The 20,139-nt window shown below is 38.3% G+C and overlaps 1 long non-coding RNA gene across 5 annotated transcripts in view; it reads right to left on the bottom strand.

Annotated features, from left to right (window-relative positions):
• Positions 1-20,139, bottom strand: part of LOC137636313 (uncharacterized) — a 175,896-nt gene that overhangs the window by 26,807 nt on the left and 128,950 nt on the right. Inside the window, exon 1 of one of the 5 annotated variants that reach the window (XR_011043055.1) lies at positions 12,754-12,824. The exons of the other annotated variants lie outside the window; for them this stretch is intronic. This is a non-coding gene — a long non-coding RNA (uncharacterized lncRNA). Of the gene's footprint in view, positions 1-12,753; positions 12,825-20,139 lie in introns of those variants that run through there. 5 annotated transcript variants of the gene reach the window in all.

Genomic DNA, 20,139 nt, shown 5'->3' with positions numbered 1-20,139 from the left:
AAGTCCCTCAAATACAAAATATCCATGAATCAAGAGGACAACCAGAGAACCAACCAAGAAACCAAAAAAGATAAAATTGACATGGCTTGGTGGGAGCCTGTGTAGGGTGACGGCCAGATCCGTTTTCATTCATAGAAAATGGGAATATTATAAAGTGGGGTGGACTGTGGCCGTCATTCTAAAATCGAGTTCGTAGAAAACTGGAATATTCTGAACTGTGGCCGTCGTTCTAAAAACAATTTTGGCGGGAGAAGCTAACTTAAAAAACCCACCTAACCTATGTGAAAAGCCGTATCCTTACCCAGGGGGGCTTCTAGATATGGCACAAGAATAAAATTGCTCATAAAATATCCTACTTATCAATCATACTAAATGGATCCTGTATCTGCAGATCTTCCACATATATGTCTAAACATGTATTCATGAAGAATACTATGAAATAATATCTGATAAAAAAGCATTGATGGCATTTCATCAAGCCATGTTACTCTAAGGAAATCGGTTAGTTTATTAATTGCACTGTATTTCCGTAAATTCGGTGGAAAGCATAGACGTCCAGGCCAGCCCATGGATATTAAAATGCATCCTCTAATGACACTGCCTGATCCAGAACTGGTGATCAGGAACTTTGGAGCTTCTTGTGGAGTCTCGTCACAAAGAGGCAGATCATTGGGATGCAAAAATAAGTCAATAGGTTCCTCACCCCTTGAGGATTAAAGGACTAATCCAATCTGACCACTTGTCCTTGTCGACTTAGGGTGTCGACGATAAATTACTTTTATTGGGAATGACTATTCCCGACAGTTCGACTGCTTTGTTCAGTGCCTACTCATTAGCCAGCATCGCCAACTTGATGAGGTGCTTTGAAACATACAGTACTGTACTTCCTTTCTTGTTGACATATACTACTACAGGTGGTGTTGTTGCTCATCCAATCAACAGAGTGACCAATCAGATCTTATTAGAATGACTGCAGTGTCAAGAACGCTGCTTTCAGTTCCAGAAGGTTGATGTGCAGGCTTTTTTCTTCTTGTGACTAGCGACCTGCGATGAACTGGCTCCTTAAATGGACACCTGAACTTTCTTTTAAAACATAGAAGAAAAGAAGCAGCACTGGTGAAGGGCACTCCTTTCGAGAGATTCATATCCCTCAGCCATCCATCTTGATCAGACATCACTTCTTGTTTCATTGCTGACCATCATTTCCTCAGACATCACTCAAGTGACTGCTGATGTAAACTGCAGTATGGGATGAGTTTCTCTGATGATGACAGATGATCCAGTAAGTACTGCTGACGTGCTGGGAAATGTTAATGGCGTAGAAAAGGGCATGCTACTCATGCGACTCTTAGGACCCAATTATAAGATGGAAAGACTCGTCCACTAACATCTTTTGATATTCCATCCTCTGTTAGGGTATGATGCTGAATTTTTCTAGATTTACCATGATCCCTAGATCATGGCAGAAGGAGAGAAGTTTGTTCTGATGTTGAAGGAGTTGCCTCCATGAGAATGTAAGGATCAGCCAATTCTCCAGGTATCTCAGTGGCCGAATCCCATTGGCATCCTCTAAAGCAGATATGCTTGTGGAAACTAGAATGAATACTTAGGAGGCAGTCAACTCTCCACAGCACAGAACTTTTAACCCTTTTACCCCCACGCTATTTGGAAATTTCCAACCCTTAACCACCAGGAGGTTATTTTTTTCCCAGCACATTTTGCAGTATAATTTTTTCAAATTGCTCTAACAGCCTTAATTTTTGTCATAGAGAGGTCATGTTGGTCTCATTCTCTTGGAAAATGCCTAAATTTTCTCAAAAAATTATCAAAATTATGAAAAAAAAAAAATTTATAGCTTTTTTTTGCAAGGACGTACCGGTACATCCATGGGGGTAAAGGGATGGGTTTGGTGAAACGTACCAGTACGTCCTTTGGGGGTAAAAGGGTTAATTTGAAGATTGATGAACAGGGATCTGGGAACATGCATCTCTCAGGTCCAAAGAGAGCTTATAGTCATTCTCCCCGATGGCCATTCTTACTGTTCTTGCTATATCAATCTTGAATACATTTTGTTATATAAACTTGTTCATGGTGGAAGGGTCAATTGCAGGTCTCCAGCCTCTTGTTGATTTTTCCATTAGGAATAGACAACAGTAGAAGCCTGGAGACCCATCCAAGACTACTTGTAGTGCATCTTTTCCCATCATCTTTTGGGCTTTTCCTTGAAGAATCACATCTTTCTGAGAATTCTGGTGGTATGACGACAATCTTGCTGCCACAGTCTGAGCGAGAGGAGAACGAGAGTTAGAGAACGGGAAGTGGTATCAGTGTCTGAGGACCTTCACTGTCCAGTCCTCTGCCCTGTAGTACTGCCCTTTGCCTACCATAATGGGTTATAGCTCCCCTTCGACCCCTTCCCCTTATGCACTGGATGTAAGAGTTGTAGTGAATCCATTGCTCTTTTAACCCTTTTACCCCCAAAGGACGTACTGGTACGTTTCACAAAAGCCATCCCTTTACCCCCATGGACGTACCGGTACGTCCTTGCAAAAAAATGCTAAAAAAAAAATTTTTTTCATCTTTTTGATAATTTTTTGAAAAAATTCAGGCATTTTCCAAGAGAATGAGACCAACCTGACCTCTCTATGACAAAATTTAAAGCTGTTAGAGCAATTTGAAAAAAAAATATACTGCAAAATGTGCTGGGAAAAAAATAACCCCCTGGGGGGTTAAGGGTTGGAAATTTCCAAATAGCCTGGGGGTAAAAGGGTGTTGATACCCTAGCTTTTTGAGCTATAGGGATCTACTTAAAGGATGGTTTTAAGACAGTCATAGCCATATTTATTGGGGTTGGTCCTGGTGTTACAGATATATTAAAAATGACAGCACAACGGAAAAGTGAGTCCTTGGTGGAGTTCCTCTACTTTTCCGCCGTTCCTTCTACTTCTGTGTGGAAAAAAAAGAACCGAGCTCTGGCTAATTAGGGCGTTCCTCAAAGCCAGAGCCTCTAACCTAAGGAAGGCCATAATTTCCTTAGGACATCGCCCATGTCTGCATCGTCATTTCAAAGAACTGTCTTTGGTTCACCTACAGGAGAATGGTTACAGTACTGTACTTGTGTCTTTATGGAAGGCAGGTAAACGCAAATCGCTCTGGGCTTACCATGAGGTTACATTAATATCGTCATTCTTTGTCGCCTTCCCTTTGGAGGACACCGACAGCCAAGGATCAGAAGCCAGAGTTCATTAGGGCGTTCCTCAAAGCCAGAGCCTCTAACCTAAGGAAGGCCATAATTTCCTTAGAACATCGCCCATGTCTGCATCGTCATTTCAAAGAACTGTCTTTGGTTCACCTACAGGAGAATGGGTACAGTACTGTACTTGTGTCTTTATGGAAGGCAGGTAAACGCAAATCGCTCTGGGCTTACCATGAGGTTACATTAATATCGTCATTCTTTGTCGCCTTCCCTTTGGAGGACACCGACAGCCAAGGATCAGAAGCCAGAGTTCATTAGGGCGTTCCTCAAAGCCAGAGCCTCTAACCTAAGGAAGGCCATAATTTCCTTAGGACATCGCCCATGTTTGCATCGTCATTTCAAAGAACTGTCTTTGGTTCACCTACAGGAGAATGGGTACAGTACTGTACTTGTGTCTTTATGGAAGGCAGGTAAACGCAAATCGCTCTGGGCTTACCATGAGGTTACATTAATATCGTCATTCTTTGTCGCCTTCCCTTTGGAGGACACCGACAGCCAAGGATCAGAAGTCAGAGTTCATTAGGGCGTTCCTCAAAGCCAGAGCCTCTAACCTAAGGAAGGCCATAATTTCCTTAGGACATCGCCCATGTCTGCATCGTCATTTCAAAGAACTGTCTTTGGTTCACCTACAGGAGAATGGGTAGAGTACTGTACTTGTGTCTTTATGGATGGCAGGTAAACACAAATCGGTCTGGGCTTGCCTTAAGGTTACATTAATATCGTCATTCTTTGTCGCCTTCCCTTTGGAGGACACCGACAGCCAAGGATCAGAAGCCAGAGTTCATTAGGGCGTTCCTCAAAGCCAGAGCCTCTAACCTAAGGAAGGCCATAATTTCCTTAGGACATCGCCCATGTCTTCATCGTCATTTCAAAGAACTGTCTTTGGTTCACCTACAGGAGAATGGGTAGAGTACTGTACTTGTGTCTTTATGGAAGGCAGGTAAACGCAAATCGCTCTGGGCTTACCATAAGGTTACATTAATATCGTCATTCTTTGTCGCCTTCCCTTTGGAGGACACCGACAGCCAAGGATCAAAGCCAGAGTTCATTAGGGCGTTCCTCAAAGCCAGAGCCTCTAACCTAAGGAAGGCCATAATTTCCTTAGGACATCGCCCATGTCTGCATCGTCATTTCAAAGAACTGTCTTTGGTTCACCTACAGGAGAATGGGTACAGTACTGTACTTGTGTCTTTATGGAAGGCAGGTAAACGCAAATCGCTCTGGCCTTACCATAAGGTTACATTAATATCGTCATTCTTTGTCGCCTTCCCTTTGGAGGACACCGACAGCCAAGGATCAGAAGCCAGAGTTCATTAGGGCGTTCCTCAAAGCCAGAGTCTCTAACCTAAGGAAGGCCATAATTTCCTTAAGACATCGCCCATGTCTGCATCGTCATTTCAAAGAACTGTCTTTGGTTCACCTACAGGAGAATGGGTACAGTACTGTACTTGTGTCTTTATGGAAGGCAGGTAAACGCAAATCGCTCTGGCCTTACCATAAGGTTACATTAATATCGTCATTCTTTGTCGCCTTCCCTTTGGAGGACACCGACAGCCAAGGATCAGAAGTCAGAGTTCATTAGGGCGTTCCTCAAAGCCAGAGCCTCTAACCTAAGGAAGGCCATAATTTCCTTAGGACATCGCCCATGTCTGCATCGTCATTTCAAAGAACTGTCTTTGGTTCACCTACAGGAGAATGGGTAGAGTACTGTACTTGTGTCTTTATGGATGGCAGGTAAACACAAATCGGTCTGGGCTTGCCTTAAGGTTACATTAATATCGTCATTCTTTGTCGCCTTCCCTTTGGAGGACACCGACAGCCAAGGATCAGAAGCCAGAGTTCATTAGGGCGTTCCTCAAAGCCAGAGCCTCTAACCTAAGGAAGGCCATAATTTCCTTAGGACATCGCCCATGTCTTCATCGTCATTTCAAAGAACTGTCTTTGGTTCACCTACAGGAGAATGGGTAGAGTACTGTACTTGTGTCTTTATGGAAGGCAGGTAAACGCAAATCGGTCTGGGCTTACCATAAGGTTACATTAATATCGTCATTCTTTGTCGCCTTCCCATTGGAGGACACCGACAGCCAAGGATCAGAAGCCAGAGTTCATTAGGGCGTTCCTCAAAGCCAGAGCCTCTAACCTAAGGAAGGCCATAATTTCCTTAGGACATCGCCCATGTCTGCATCGTCATTTCAAAGAACTGTCTTTGGTTCACCTACAGGAGAATGGGTACAGTACTGTACTTGTGTCTTTATGGAAGGCAGGTAAACGCAAATCGCTCTGGCCTTACCATAAGGTTACATTAATATCGTCATTCTTTGTCGCCTTCCCTTTGGAGGACACCGACAGCCAAGGATCAGAAGCCAGAGTTCATTAGGGCATTCCTCAAAGCCAGAGCCTCTAACCTAAGGAAGGCCATAATTTCCTTAGGACATCGCCCATGTCTGCATCGTCATTTCAAAGAACTATGTCTTTGGTTCACCTACAGGAGAATGGGTACAGTACTGTACTTGTGTCTTTATGGAAGGCAGGTAAACGCAAATCGCTCTGGCCTTACCATAAGGTTACATTAATATCGTCATTCTTTGTCGCCTTCCCTTTGGAGGACACCGACAGCCAAGGATCAGAAGCCAGAGTTCATTAGGGCGTTCCTCAAAGCCAGAGCCTCTAACCTAAGGAAGGCCATAATTTCCTTAAGACATCGCCCATGTCTGCATCGTCATTTCAAAGAACTGTCTTTGGTTCACCTACAGGAGAATGGGTACAGTACTGTACTTGTGTCTTTATGGAAGGCAGGTAAACGCAAATCGCTCAGGGCTTACCATAAGGTTACATAAATATCGTCATTCTTTGTCGCCTTCCCTTTGGAGGACACCGACAGCCAAGGATCAGAAGCCAGAGTTCATTAGGGCGTTCCTCAAAGCCAGAGCCTCTAACCTAAGGAAGGCCATAATTTCCTTAAGACATCGCCCATGTCTGCATCGTCATTTCAAAGAACTGTCTTTGGTTCACCTACAGGAGAATGGGTACAGTACTGTACTTGTGTCTTTATGGAAGGCAGGTAAACGCAAATCGCTCTGGGCTTACCATAAGGTTACATTAATATCGTCATTCTTTGTCGCCTTCCCTTTGGAGGACACCGACAGCCAAGGATCAGAAGTCAGAGTTCATTAGGGCGTTCCTCAAAGCCAGAGCCTCTAACCTAAGGAAGGCCATAATTTCCTTAGGACATCGCCCATGTCTGCATCGTCATTTCAAAGAACTGTCTTTGGTTCACCTACAGGAGAATGGGTAGAGTACTGTACTTGTGTCTTTATGGATGGCAGGTAAACACAAATCGGTCTGGGCTTGCCTTAAGGTTACATTAATATCGTCATTCTTTGTCGCCTTCCCTTTGGAGGACACCGACAGCCAAGGATCAGAAGCCAGAGTTCATTAGGGCGTTCCTCAAAGCCAGAGCCTCTAACCTAAGGAAGGCCATAATTTCCTTAGGACATCGCCCATGTCTTCATCGTCATTTCAAAGAACTGTCTTTGGTTCACCTACAGGAGAATGGGTAGAGTACTGTACTTGTGTCTTTATGGAAGGCAGGTAAACGCAAATCGGTCTGGGCTTGCCTTAAGGTTACATTAATATCGTCATTCTTTGTCGCCTTCCCTTTGGAGGACACCGACAGCCAAGGATCAGAAGCCAGAGTTCATTAGGGCGTTCCTCAAAGCCAGAGCCTCTAACCTAAGGAAGGCCATAATTTCCTTAAGACATCGCCCATGTCTGCATCGTCATTTCAAAGAACTGTCTTTGGTTCACCTACAGGAGAATGGGTACAGTACTGTACTTGTGTCTTTATGGAAGGCAGGTAAACGCAAATCGCTCTGGGCTTACCATAAGGTTACATTAATATCGTCATTCTTTGTCGCCTTCCCTTTGGAGGACACCGACAGCCAAGGATCAGAAGCCAGAGTTCATTAGGGCGTTCCTCAAAGCCAGAGCCTCTAACCTAAGGAAGGCCATAATTTCCTTAGGACATCGCCCATGTCTGCATCGTCATTTCAAAGAACTGTCTTTGGTTCACCTACAGGAGAATGGGTACAGTACTGTACTTGTGTCTTTATGGAAGGCAGGTAAACGCAAATCGCTCTGGGCTTACCATAAGGTTACATTAATATCGTCATTCTTTGTCGCCTTCCCTTTGGAGGACACCGACAGCCAAGGATCAGAAGCCAGAGTTCATTAGGGCGTTCCTCAAAGCCAGAGCCTCTAACCTAAGGAAGGCCATAATTTCCTTAGGACATCGCCCATGTCTGCATCGTCATTTCAAAGAACTATGTCTTTGGTTCACCTACAGGAGAATGGGTACAGTACTGTACTTGTGTCTTTATGGAAGGCAGGTAAACGCAAATCGCTCTGGGCTTACCATAAGGTTACATAAATATCGTCATTCTTTGTCGCCTTCCCTTTGGAGGACACCGACAGCCAAGGATCAGAAGCCAGAGTTCATTAGGGCGTTCCTCAAAGCCAGAGCCTCTAACCTAAGGAAGGCCATAATTTCCTTAGGACATCGCCCATGTCTGCATCGTCATTTCAAAGAACTGTCTTTGGTTCACCTACAGGAGAATGGGTACAGTACTGTACTTGTGTCTTTATGGAAGGCAGGTAAACGCAAATCGCTCTGGCCTTACCATAAGGTTACATTAATATCGTCATTCTTTGTCGCCTTCCCTTTGGAGGACACCGACAGCCAAGGATCAGAAGCCAGAGTTCATTAGGGCGTTCCTCAAAGCCAGAGCCTCTAACCTAAGGAAGGCCATAATTTCCTTAGGACATCACCCATGTCTGCATCGTCATTTCAAAGAACTGTCTTTGGTTCACCTACAGGAGAATGGGTACAGTACTGTACTTGTGTCTTTATGGAAGGCAGGTAAAAGCAAATCGCTCTGGCCTTACCATAAGGTTACATTAATATCGTCATCCTTTGTCGCCTTCCCTTTGGAGGACACCGACAGCCAAGGATCAGAAGCCAGAGTTCATTAGGGCGTTCCTCAAAGCCAGAGCCTCTAACCTAAGGAAGGCCATAATTTCCTTAGGACATCGCCCATGTCTGCATCGTCATTTCAAATAACTGTCTTTGGTTCACCTACAGGAGAATGGGTACAGTACTGTACTTGTGTCTTTATGGAAGGCAGGTAAACGCAAATCGCTCAGGGCTTACCATAAGGTTACATAAATATCATCATTCTTTGTCGCCTTCCCTTTGGAGGACACCGACAGCCAAGGATCAGAAGCCAGAGTTCATTAGGGCGTTCCTCAAAGCCAGAGCCTCTAACCTAAGGAAGGCCATAATTTCCTTAGGACATCGCCCATGTCTGCATCGTCATTTCAAAGAACTGTCTTTGGTTCACCTACAGGAGAATGGGTACAGTACTGTACTTGTGTCTTTATGGAAGGCAGGTAAACGCAAATCGCTCTGGGCTTACCATAAGGTTACATTAATATCGTCATCCTTTGTCGCCTTCCCTTTGGAGGACACCGACAGACAAGGATCAGAAGCCAGAGTTCATTAGGGCGTTCCTCAAAGCCAGAGCCTCTAACCTAAGAAAGGCCATAATTTCCTTAGGACATCGCCCATGTCTGCATCGTCATTTCAAAGAACTATGTCTTTGGTTCACCTACAGGAGAATGGGTACAGTACTGTACTTGTGTCTTTATGGAAGGCAGGTAAACGCAAATCGCTCTGGGCTTGCCTTAAGGTTACATTAATATCGTCATTCTTTGTCGCCTTCCCTTTGGAGGACACCGACAGCCAAGGATCAGAAGCCAGAGTGCATTAGGGCATTCCTCAAAGCCAGAGCCTCTAACCTAAGGAAGGCCATAATTTCCTTAGGACATCGCCCATGTCTGCATCGTCATTTCAAAGAACTATGTCTTTGGTTCACCTACAGGAGAATGGGTACAGTACTGTACTTGTGTCTTTATGGAAGGCAGGTAAACGCAAATCGCTCTGGGCTTGCCTTAAGGTTACATAAGTATCGTCATCCTTTGTCGCCTTCCCTTTGGAGGACACCGACAGCGAAGGATCAGAAGCCAGAGTTCAACCAGGAGAATGATGAGGTCCCGGGGATTTCTTATACTACGAGGATGACTCAAAAGGAGAAGAATCTGATTTGCTTGGTTCTCTCTCTCTCTCTCTCTCTCTCTCTCTCTCTCTCTCTCTCTCTCTCTCTCTCTCTCTCTCTCTCTCTCTCTCTCTCTCTCTCGTCTTTACACCAAAATATTTATACTCCTGCCACTAGGAGGACAATGACTTACATTTCGCATATGACGGAGACTGTAAGCAGTCATGACCTCTGCATAATGGGCACAGCAGATGGGAATCTACACGGACAACTTGCTCATGACTGTTACGCAACGCCTGACAAATATTCCTGGGCATGACTGCATGCCTAAACATGGTTTCTCCATTTAGTAGGTAGTAGGTTGGCCAGGGCACCAGCCACTCATTTTGATACTAACACTAGAGAGTTATGGGGTCTTTTGACTGGCCAGATAGTACTACATTGGATCCTTCACTCTGGTTACGGTTCATTTTCCTTTTGCCTATACAGTCCCTTACCGAATAATCTGGCCTATTCTTTACATATTCTCCCTGTCCTCGTACACCTGACAACACTGAGATTACCAAACAATTCTTCTTAGCACTGTAATTGTTCAGTGGCCACTTTCCTCTTTGTAAGGGTAGAAGAGAGACTTTAGCTGTGGTAAGCAGCTTTTCTAGAAGGACACTCCAAAATCAAACCATTGTTCTCTAATCTTAGGTAGTGCCATAGCCTCTGTACCATGGTCTTCCACTGTCTTGGGTTAGAGTTCTCTTGCTTGAGGGTACACTCGGGCACACTCTTCTATTTTATATCTTATTTCTCTTCCTCTTGTTTTGTTAAAGTTTTTATAGTTTATAAAGTGATATTTATTTTAATGTTGTTGCTCTTCTTAAAATATTTTATTTCTCCTTGTTCCCTTTCCTCACTGAGCTATTTTCCTTGTTGGAGCCCCTGGGCTTATAGCATCCTGCTTTTCCAACTAGGGTTGTAGCTTAGCAAGTAATAATAATAATAATAATAATTACATTAATTATACAGCCTGAAAAAGAAAATGTAAAACTAAGAGCCAAATGTGGAACACTTAGCGCACATATATACGTCTTGGAGGCTAAAGTCAGTCGTTATTCGGTTAGCTGACAGGGAGGGGCGGGACTCCTCTACCCTCCAGAAACTACCGACACCTTGTTGAAAATTTTAACACCCAAGTTCCAACTTTGCTGATATCATATCCATATCTAATGACAAGCGTTTGTACTCATGTAGGAACAAAATACAGATTTGAATAAAAGTCTATATTACATAAGATTTCAGTTGACTTAAGTTTACTTCTGTGTGAGAGACAATCTTTTTCAGTACAGTATATATTGTATGATTTGATTTCTACTACAGTACAAAGGCAAATCTTAGGCTGTATCAAATTCAACCTAACCTAACCTTACCTGAGAGAGCTGGGTATTCTTACGGGGGGGGGGGGGAGCTACACCTCTCCTATAGTAACCTCATAGGACGACACAGCTTTAGGTCGGTGGAACACAGGAATAATAAAATAAAGGAAACTTAAATAACCTAGTCACACCCACTTAATATAGATTAAAAGGGCATGGCCTCATTACTTAACCCTTTTACCCCCAGGCTATTTGGAACTTTCCAACCCTTAACCCCCAGTGGTTATTTTTTTTCAAGCACATTTTGCAGTATATTTTTTTTTAAATTGCTCTAACAGCCTTAATTTTTGTCATAGAGAGGTCAGTTTAGTTTAGTCGGTGTCTATATTCCATGCTCGCTGGAGGAACTGGCCGCTGATTTACAAAGGCTCCGAAACCTCCAACTCACAAAACATGACCTAATGAATGAAATATACATTTCAGGAGAAGAGGATCCCCATATTTTGTGCAATTTTTCGTGGATTTATTATGCGTCCCAGAGAATAACATATATAGAAAAAAAGGTTAGTTTTACCATTAATCATCCATTCGCCAGTAAATCTCCCCTACCCTGAACCCATGGTTCCCACTGACTGGCCCCATTACTGTAGGATATATTGGGGTATATCTTATTAACTATTTATTTGCAAGGGAAATAATGGTTGGAGCCTTTGTATATCAGCAGCCAGTTCCTCATGTGTAGATTAAGAATGGACATCAACTTACCTAACTTTTCCCCCTAACCTAACCTACAAGCCGTGTCCTTACCTACTTAGGAGCCTTTGTAGGGTGACGGCCAGATCCTGTAGAAAACGGGAATATTCTGAACTGTGGCCGTCGTTCTAAAAACGATTTTGGCGGGAGAAGCTAACTTAAAAAACCCACCTAAGCTATGCTAAAAGTCGTATCCTTACCCAGGGGGGCTTCGCCTCCCCGGACCCCCCCTTACCCAACAGTTTCCTTACCTACGAGTATGACGGGAGAAGCTAACTTAAAAAACCCACCTAACCTATGATAATAGTCGTATCCTTACCCAGGGGGGCTTCGCCCCCCCCCGGACCCCCCCTTACCCAACAGTTTCCTTACCTACGAATACGACGGGAGAAGCTAATTTAAAAATCCACCTAACCTATGCTAAAAGCCATGTCCTTACCCAGGGGGGCTATGCCCCCCGGACCCCCCCTTACACAACCATATTTAAGATCCGCAGACCATTTCCAAACGTTTTTATTCTATACAAGATAACAGTCGGAGCGATAATAAGCAAATTAGGACGCTTGGCCATAGCGCTACAAACTACCCAATATACATTTCAGGGGAAGAGGATCCCCATATTTTGTGCAATTTTTTTGTGGATTTATTATGCGTCCCAGAGAGTAACGTATATAAAAAAAAAGGTTAGTTTAACCATTAATCATCAATTCGCCAGTAAATCTTCCCTTACCCTGAACCCATGGTTCCCACTGACTGGCCCCATTACTGTAGGATATATTGGGGTATATCTTAATAACTATCTATTTGCAAGGGAAATAATGGTTGGAGCCTTTGTATATCAGCGACCAGTTCATGTGTTAATTAAGAATGGACATCAACTTACCTAACTTTTCCCCCTAACCTAACCTACAAGCTGTGTCCTTACCTACTTACCTAATGCCGTATTCTAAGTTAGCCGTAAGTGTACATGCCGGTGGCCGCTATCCAACATACACCACAGTTTGGGACAACCATTAACAGGACAGACGGAATTATAGCTCGTAATTTCACACAAAATCCCAAATATATGCATTTAATTATTTCAATTACGTTTCAAACATGTCCCTAAAGATTTAAGCAGGATGCTGAAAAGGGCATAAAATACCAAAATTACCTAATGACTGGGTTGACGAATAAAGAGAATGAGTTTTGTGAGTATTGTGTTGATAAAGAAAATATAAATATATATATTTAACCATCGCTTAAGTTAAGATGTTAATATTACCCTTAAAGTTGAATTAAACACGTGGCGCCGGCTTCCTCACTCACTTTGTTTACATTTATGGGCGTCGTCTGTTAAACAAGAAAGTGGTTAAGGTTGCGTTCTGTTTTATAATTAAGAAATGTTATACATATATTCATTGTATTATTCAAACTACTATTACTTATTATAATATTATAAATAAAAATAATAATATTAAAACATATTGATTGACATTTTCCGAAATATTTATTTTATGGATTGTTTGTTATGTTTTGGTCTAATAATCTGTTTAAGTTTTGGTTCCTGGTTCATTCCTGGTTCCTTGATAGGAGCAAAGCTTCTAAGCTTATTCTTATTATTGTTAATATGTTTATATCACCTGTGCATTAAATAAATTAATACCGTAATGAGATTCTCAATCTTTACTTTTATTCCCTTCTACCTTGAAATTAGATAGGATAACACCTTGCTATCATCAGTTTTGGCAACCTATTGTGGTCAGTTTAGACTTCTTAAATTCTTCTTTTATATGCATTGCCCTACCTATAAATGCAGCCAGATCCCTGCTAGGATTTTTCAGCGAACCTAAACTTATGTCTACATTCTTTAGCTGTCCTAATTTTGGACATAAAAATAAATGTTCGGTAGTATCTTCATCTTAGCACAGGTCACACAAATTATCTTCATATTTTCCCCTGAAATTTGCTTTTAAGTTGAGCATATAAATCTTGTCTTCATTACAAGGGATGCCTTACAAAATTCTTACGTTGATTTGACTAGTTTGTTAACTGCACCCCATAACTCAAAGGAACTCTCTCGTCTTATGTATTTATACCGGGAAATATCTGCTGTCTGATTGGCTGGTTGTAGTGTGACTTCACACACTCGTATTTATGAATGAATGTTGCGTCGAAGGCCCAGTGGCGTTATACCTATACATATTTCAAAATATTTAGCCCTTAAAAATTTGTATTTAACTAAAATAATCTTTTTAAAAGTATTGATTTTTTAAAGAAATAAATAATAGATCTTAATAAAGGTCATAAGTTTAATAAATTTGTCATATTTGAAGGAATAATTGACCCTCATTTTGGCTACGATGTTATATGTAAGTGCGTTTGTGTGTGTCTGAAGTCGTAGTAAATGAAATCAGTAACCAATCAGAGCTGGGGAAGATGTAGCCAATCAGAAGGCTAGAATGCACCGCTAAGAGATTCGATGATATGAGTTGCTGTTTGAGAAAGCTGTCCAAATTTTCGTAATTACGTTGATACAGCATAGATTTATCATCATCATATCGATTTAAATACATTTCATATATAATAATATATTGAACGGATCATTATCGAATCATTAATTAAGAAATACGTCATCGTAAGGGTTATTTATATACCAACAATATATATATATATATTTTAGATAAACTATTGCTTAAAATTGCAAATTTTATCAATTAAACTCGGAAACAGTCATCTCGTAATAAAATTGATCTTTAAATACACCCAATTGTTATTTTACTATGTGTGAAAAAAGAATAGGAGGAAAAAAAACTAATTTAGCTAAAGCGTTTGCTCGAAATCTCCAGTGAATTTGACTTTTCTGACAACAGCAGCCCATAAGTCGGAGGAACCCTCTCGCCTTATGCCTTTTTTAGCGCGAAATATCTGGCCTCTCATTGGCTAATTCGTCCTCTGCTGTGATTGGTGACTGTATATGACGTCATAGAATAGTATTTTTATGAATGAACTCGACTGAGCAGGAGTGAAATATCTATACTTATTTTAAATAAGTTAATAATTACAAATTGTAATTCTTATTTTAATCAACTTATGATAGAGTTAATTATATATTAAAATAAATATTGAATCATGTTCATAAGTATAAGCTATTAAAATAAGTTATTTTTGAAGAAATAATTAACTTAGTTTTGGCTACGATGTTAGACGCGTAGTAAAAATTTGTAGGAGAGCTCGGGACGTCTGCGTTGCTGTTTGTGAAACCTACCCGAATTTCCGCCACTATTTGAAGAGATTTTTCGTTTTTAAGGGTATTAGAGATAACTTTTCTTCAAAATATATGGAAACAATACTTTATAAGATGTTTTTATAATATATTCTAAAAAAGGAACAAATTCTTATACTAGCTCATTATTTTTATGAAGAAAATGAGTCTGCGATGTTAAGATCTGTTTGCTGGTTGAGTAAGAAGAAGGTTTGACTGAGTGACACGTAGCTAATATTTATATTCAAACAGATGCTATTATTATATCGAGCTTAAATAGTGTAAGAACATGACAGTAATTCGTATTTTGTTACATTCATGGTAAAATTTAATTGAACAAATGTTTAACAAATCATACGTTTTATTAAGGAAATATGTCGGCATAAAGGGTAGGGGTAAATTCTGTATCTCAGATAAATTAAGACTTAGACATTGTAAATTTTATAGAAACAAACTCAAAACAATATTTAGTAATAAAATGTATCTTAAATATATAATTTTTGTAGTTATTATTACAATAAATAATAAAGAAATAGGATGAAAGGGATTTGGTAAAAATTTCGAATGAATTTGACTAGTTCGCCAACAGCAGCTCATAAGTCAAAGGAACCCTCTCACCTTATGCATTTTGAGCGGGAAAATGTCTGGCCTCTCATTGGCTGATTCTTCCTACGCTCTGATTGGTGGATTATATGACGTCATAAAATCCACTAGTAATCGTAAAAAATCTGTACTTATAATATATAAATTATAACTCATAAATTATGTGTGTTATCAAAATTAACATAAAATAATGAATAAATTATTAATTAATAAATAATTAATCTTTTTAAAGGACAGAACTTAAATAAATACGTCATATTCGAAGGAATACGTAACTGTGTTCTGGCTACGATCTTGAGAGTGCGTGCGTATGTCCGCAAAGCTGCATGAGCGAAGACAACCAATCACAGCTAAGGAAGAATCTGGCTGGGTTAGTGTAAAAAAAACTTATACTTCTTTTAGATAAATTACGATTAATAATTTACAATTTTATATTGAAATAAACTAAGAATAGTTATAAGCTAGTAATAAATAAATACTGGATCGTGGTAAAGTGCATAGTTGAATAAAAACATCATATTGGAAAGAATACTTGACTGTCCTTTTGGCTACGATGTTGGATGTGCGTGCGTATGTCTGTGTGAGTTGCTGTTTGAGAAACCTACCCGAATTTCCTTATTAAAATGTCTCTAAACCTTTAAAATGGTAAGACTTAGCTGGATTTTTTTTAGTTTTTAAGGGAATTAGAGATAACTTTTCTTGAAAATATATGGAAACAATACTTCATAAGATGTTTTTAAGATATATTCTAGTAGATGAATAAATTCTGATTAGTAGATCATTATTTTCATTAAGAATACGTCTTTCATACTTAACAAGAGTGGGATAATTCTGTTTGCTGGAAGTATTGAGTAACAAACACGTAGCTATTATTCGATATTCAAACAGATGCTATTATTATATCGAGGTTATGTAATTTAAGAACTACAGTATATGAATGTAATTTGTATTTTGTTACATTTATGGTATTAAGTAATTGAACAAATAAATGGTTACCAAATCGTATGTTTATAGGAAGGACATTAGGATGAAAATCCTCAGCTAAAAAAAGATGATCTAAAATCTCGAGTGAATTTGACTAATTCGTCAACAGCAGCTCATAAGCCAAAGGAACCCTCTCACCTTGCTGGTTGTATATGACGTCATGAAATCCACTGGTAGTCATGAAAAAACATATACTTATAATATATAAAATATGACTTATAAATTATAAATTTTATGAAAATTATCATAAAATAAGTAATAAATTACTAATACACAATTTATAAATCTTTTCAAAGTACAGAAGTTAAATAAATACGTCATATTCGAAGGAATACGTAACTGTGTTCTGGCTACGATCTTGAGAGTGTGTGCGTATGTCTGTGAAGCTGCAGTAAGCGATGGGTGCAGCCAATCACAGCTAAGGAAGATACAGCCAATCATAGCACTGGATTATCCCGCTAAGGTCCCCCCTGGGTTGCTGTTTGAGCAATCTGCCCGAATTTCCTTCGAGATTTTTATTCTTTTATTTAAGAAATAAATAAATTTTCTTTATTACCTGCCATTCTTTATAAATTATTTTGATAATATATATATTAATTGAGAGTGATTACTTAATGAAAAACCTTTAATTGCTTGAATAAAGAAATAAAAAAAAAAAAACATTGAATAAGATCGAACGAGATTTTTGCGTGAATTTGAAAAGTTCGTCAACAGCAGCACATAAGTCTGAGGAACCCTCTTGACTTATGGATTTTTTTAGCGGGAAATATCTGGCCTCTCATTGGTTGACTCGTCCTGAGCTCTGATTGGTGGTTGTATGTGACGTCATGGAAACGTATTTATTTATGAATGAATCTGCTGAGTTGGTGTGAAAAACTTATACTTCTTTTGGATAAACAACGTTTTATAATTTACAATTTTATATGGAAATAAACTATGAATAGTTATAAATTAATAATAAATAAATATTAGATCTTGTTAAAGGGCATAGTTAAATAAATAAGTCATATCGGAGAGAATACTTGACTGTCCTTAAGGCTACGATGTTAGATGTGCGTGTGTACGTCTGCCTAGGTGTAGTAAGCGAAGGCAACAACCAATCACAACTGAGAAAATACAGCCAATTAGAACACTGGAATATCCCACCTAGGGAGAGATCCTGCTACTTATGCGTTACTGTTTGAGAAATCTGACCAATTTTTCGTCAAATTTCAACCAAACGTTCTAGCTAGAGTGGATAGCGCTTAGGAATTTTTGTCTTTAATGGAATTGATGATATATTTTCTTCAAATTACAAAGGGATAGTCCCTTGTAAGATGTTTTTGATAAATTTTATCATAGGGAAGAATTTTAATTCCCAAATTATTATTTCTATTAAAGAATACGTCTTTGTGACGTCATAGAGAGTAGGATGAATTTTACAGCTGCCTAAATGATTGATTAACTGATTTGCTGTTAAATAACACTGATATTGGACACTCAAATAGATACTATTATTACATCGAGCTTAAATATTGAAGGAACTACATAACTGTAATTAGTATTTTGTTAAATTTTATGTATAACGTCATTAAACAGATAATTAAACCTCTGGTATTTCACGAGATGATTCTTTTAATACGAAAATTAACTCTTCTAGTGAAGTGATATTCTGAGTATATTAGCATTATTTGATACTTATACATAGATAAGTTAGTGTGAATTTAATAGGGTTAGTATTTTCTCATAACTACCGAGAAGTCTCTAAAATTTAGGAGTAAAAAGTAGTTAATAATTTCTTTTAGAATGACGTATTTATCAAGCTTACGTATTTAAACGAGTTCTAAATTCTATTTCATTAATAAATTGATAATATTTTAAGTTGTATTTGATAATAATTATGATTTATATATCCAAAATATTCTGTAATAACTAAGTTTTTCACTCAAATCCTGGCTAGACAAGATTTGAGTGAAAAACTTATAGTTATTACAGAATATTTTAAAATACAACTTAAAATATCAATTTTTTAATAAAATATATAATAGAACTCATTTAAATAGGTTAGCTAAATAAAAACGTTATTTTAAAAGAAATAATTAACTAGGTTCTGGCTAAGATGCTAGACGCGTAGTAAGAATTTGTAAGCAAAGAGTAAGAGTTCCTGCCATATAATACTGTACACGAAACGCTCTGAGAATTTTTCGTTTTTAAAGGATTTAAAGTTATATTTTATTCAAAATGTATAGAAATAGCTCTTTGTAAGGTGTTTTGATAACATATTTCATCGAAGATATAAATTCTGGATACCAAAATCATTAATTTCTATTAAAAAAAATACATTTTTGTGATGTTAACTGATTAATTCTGTTTGCTGGTTTAAGTGAGGCTGATATTCGATATTCAAATGGATAATATTATGTCGAGCTTATATAACGAAGGTAATTAAATTATTTTAGTTCGTATTCTGTTATATTTCAAGTGTAATGTAATTTGCATTATCTTTATTAAGAAAATACGTCTCTATGACGTCATAAATAAGTAGGACGACTTCTAAAGCTTAACTAATCGCTTTGCTGGTTTGAATTAGGTGTTTAATAACGCTACTAGTGGACAATAGATCGTTTTATAATATCTAGTTTAAATAGTGAAGAAACTAAATTACTTTAATTCATGTTTTGTTAAATTTTAGGTATAATACCATCAAACAGATGATGAAAACCGTTGCCTTTAGTACTTTACGAGATGGTTAAATATGAATGATATCTATTTCCTGATTCCCATTCCTCACTGGGCTATTTTTTTTATTGGAGCTCTTGGGCCTAAGGCATCTTGCTTTTCCAGATAGGGTTATAGCTTAGCTTGTAAAATTACAATAATGATTATATTAATGTCGAGTTATAAGTGTAGGCAGAATCTTATAATTTGAAAATTACCTCTGTTGTTGAAGTGTTAATTTTAGCAGAATAATGTAATCTAATATTTAGATATAAAACACACATGGTAAAATTAGTGCCTAATAACGTTAGTAGTTTCTAACAATAACCGGGAACTCTTTAAAATTTCTTTTAATTACTATATGGGCTACTTTTCTGGTACTGTAAAGGTATTCTCATTTTATCATTTTAGCTACAGAATATAATGATGGATTGATTATGATACATTGTAATATATATATATATATATATATATATATATATATATATATATATATATATATATATATATATATATATATACATATATATATACACACACACACACACACACACATATATATATATATATATATATATATATATAATATATATATATATATATGTGTGTGTGTGTGTGTGTGTGTGTGTGTATTTGTTTGTTTGTCTGCGTGTGTCCATGCTTGGTACTACAATAATAATATCACAATTCGTAAACTGGGTCCTGTACATAATTTTCTTATATAATTCAACAATATGGGCATTACATGACACAACCCTGTGTGTATTTGTAAAGAGAGAGAGAGAGAGAGAGAGAGAGAGAGAGAGAGAGAGAGAGAGAGAGAGAGAGAGAGAGAGAGAGAGAGAGAGAGAGAGAGAAGGATGCTATTTACCTTTCCACATCTCTTACCACATTCTACTTCTTGATATTTTTCCATTTTTTTTTTAAGTTTTATAAAAATTTAGAGGTTTTCGTAATATCCACACTTTATTTCATGAAACATTTTTCATTTCTTCATTTCAGAAATTTCTTTGAAAAAAAAGTCCTGTTATTTTTTTTTCCTTAGAGCATCCGATCTACTGTAATAGTTTGACAATATTTTAAAGTAACATAAAAAATCTAGTTGGAAAAGCAGGATGCTAT

Source organism: Palaemon carinicauda, unplaced genomic scaffold (genome assembly GCF_036898095.1).
Source record: "Palaemon carinicauda isolate YSFRI2023 unplaced genomic scaffold, ASM3689809v2 scaffold27, whole genome shotgun sequence".
Lineage (NCBI taxonomy): Eukaryota > Metazoa > Arthropoda > Malacostraca > Decapoda > Palaemonidae > Palaemon > Palaemon carinicauda.
Note: the sequence above shows the minus strand (reverse complement) of the source record. Positions and strands in the feature narration are given on the sequence as shown.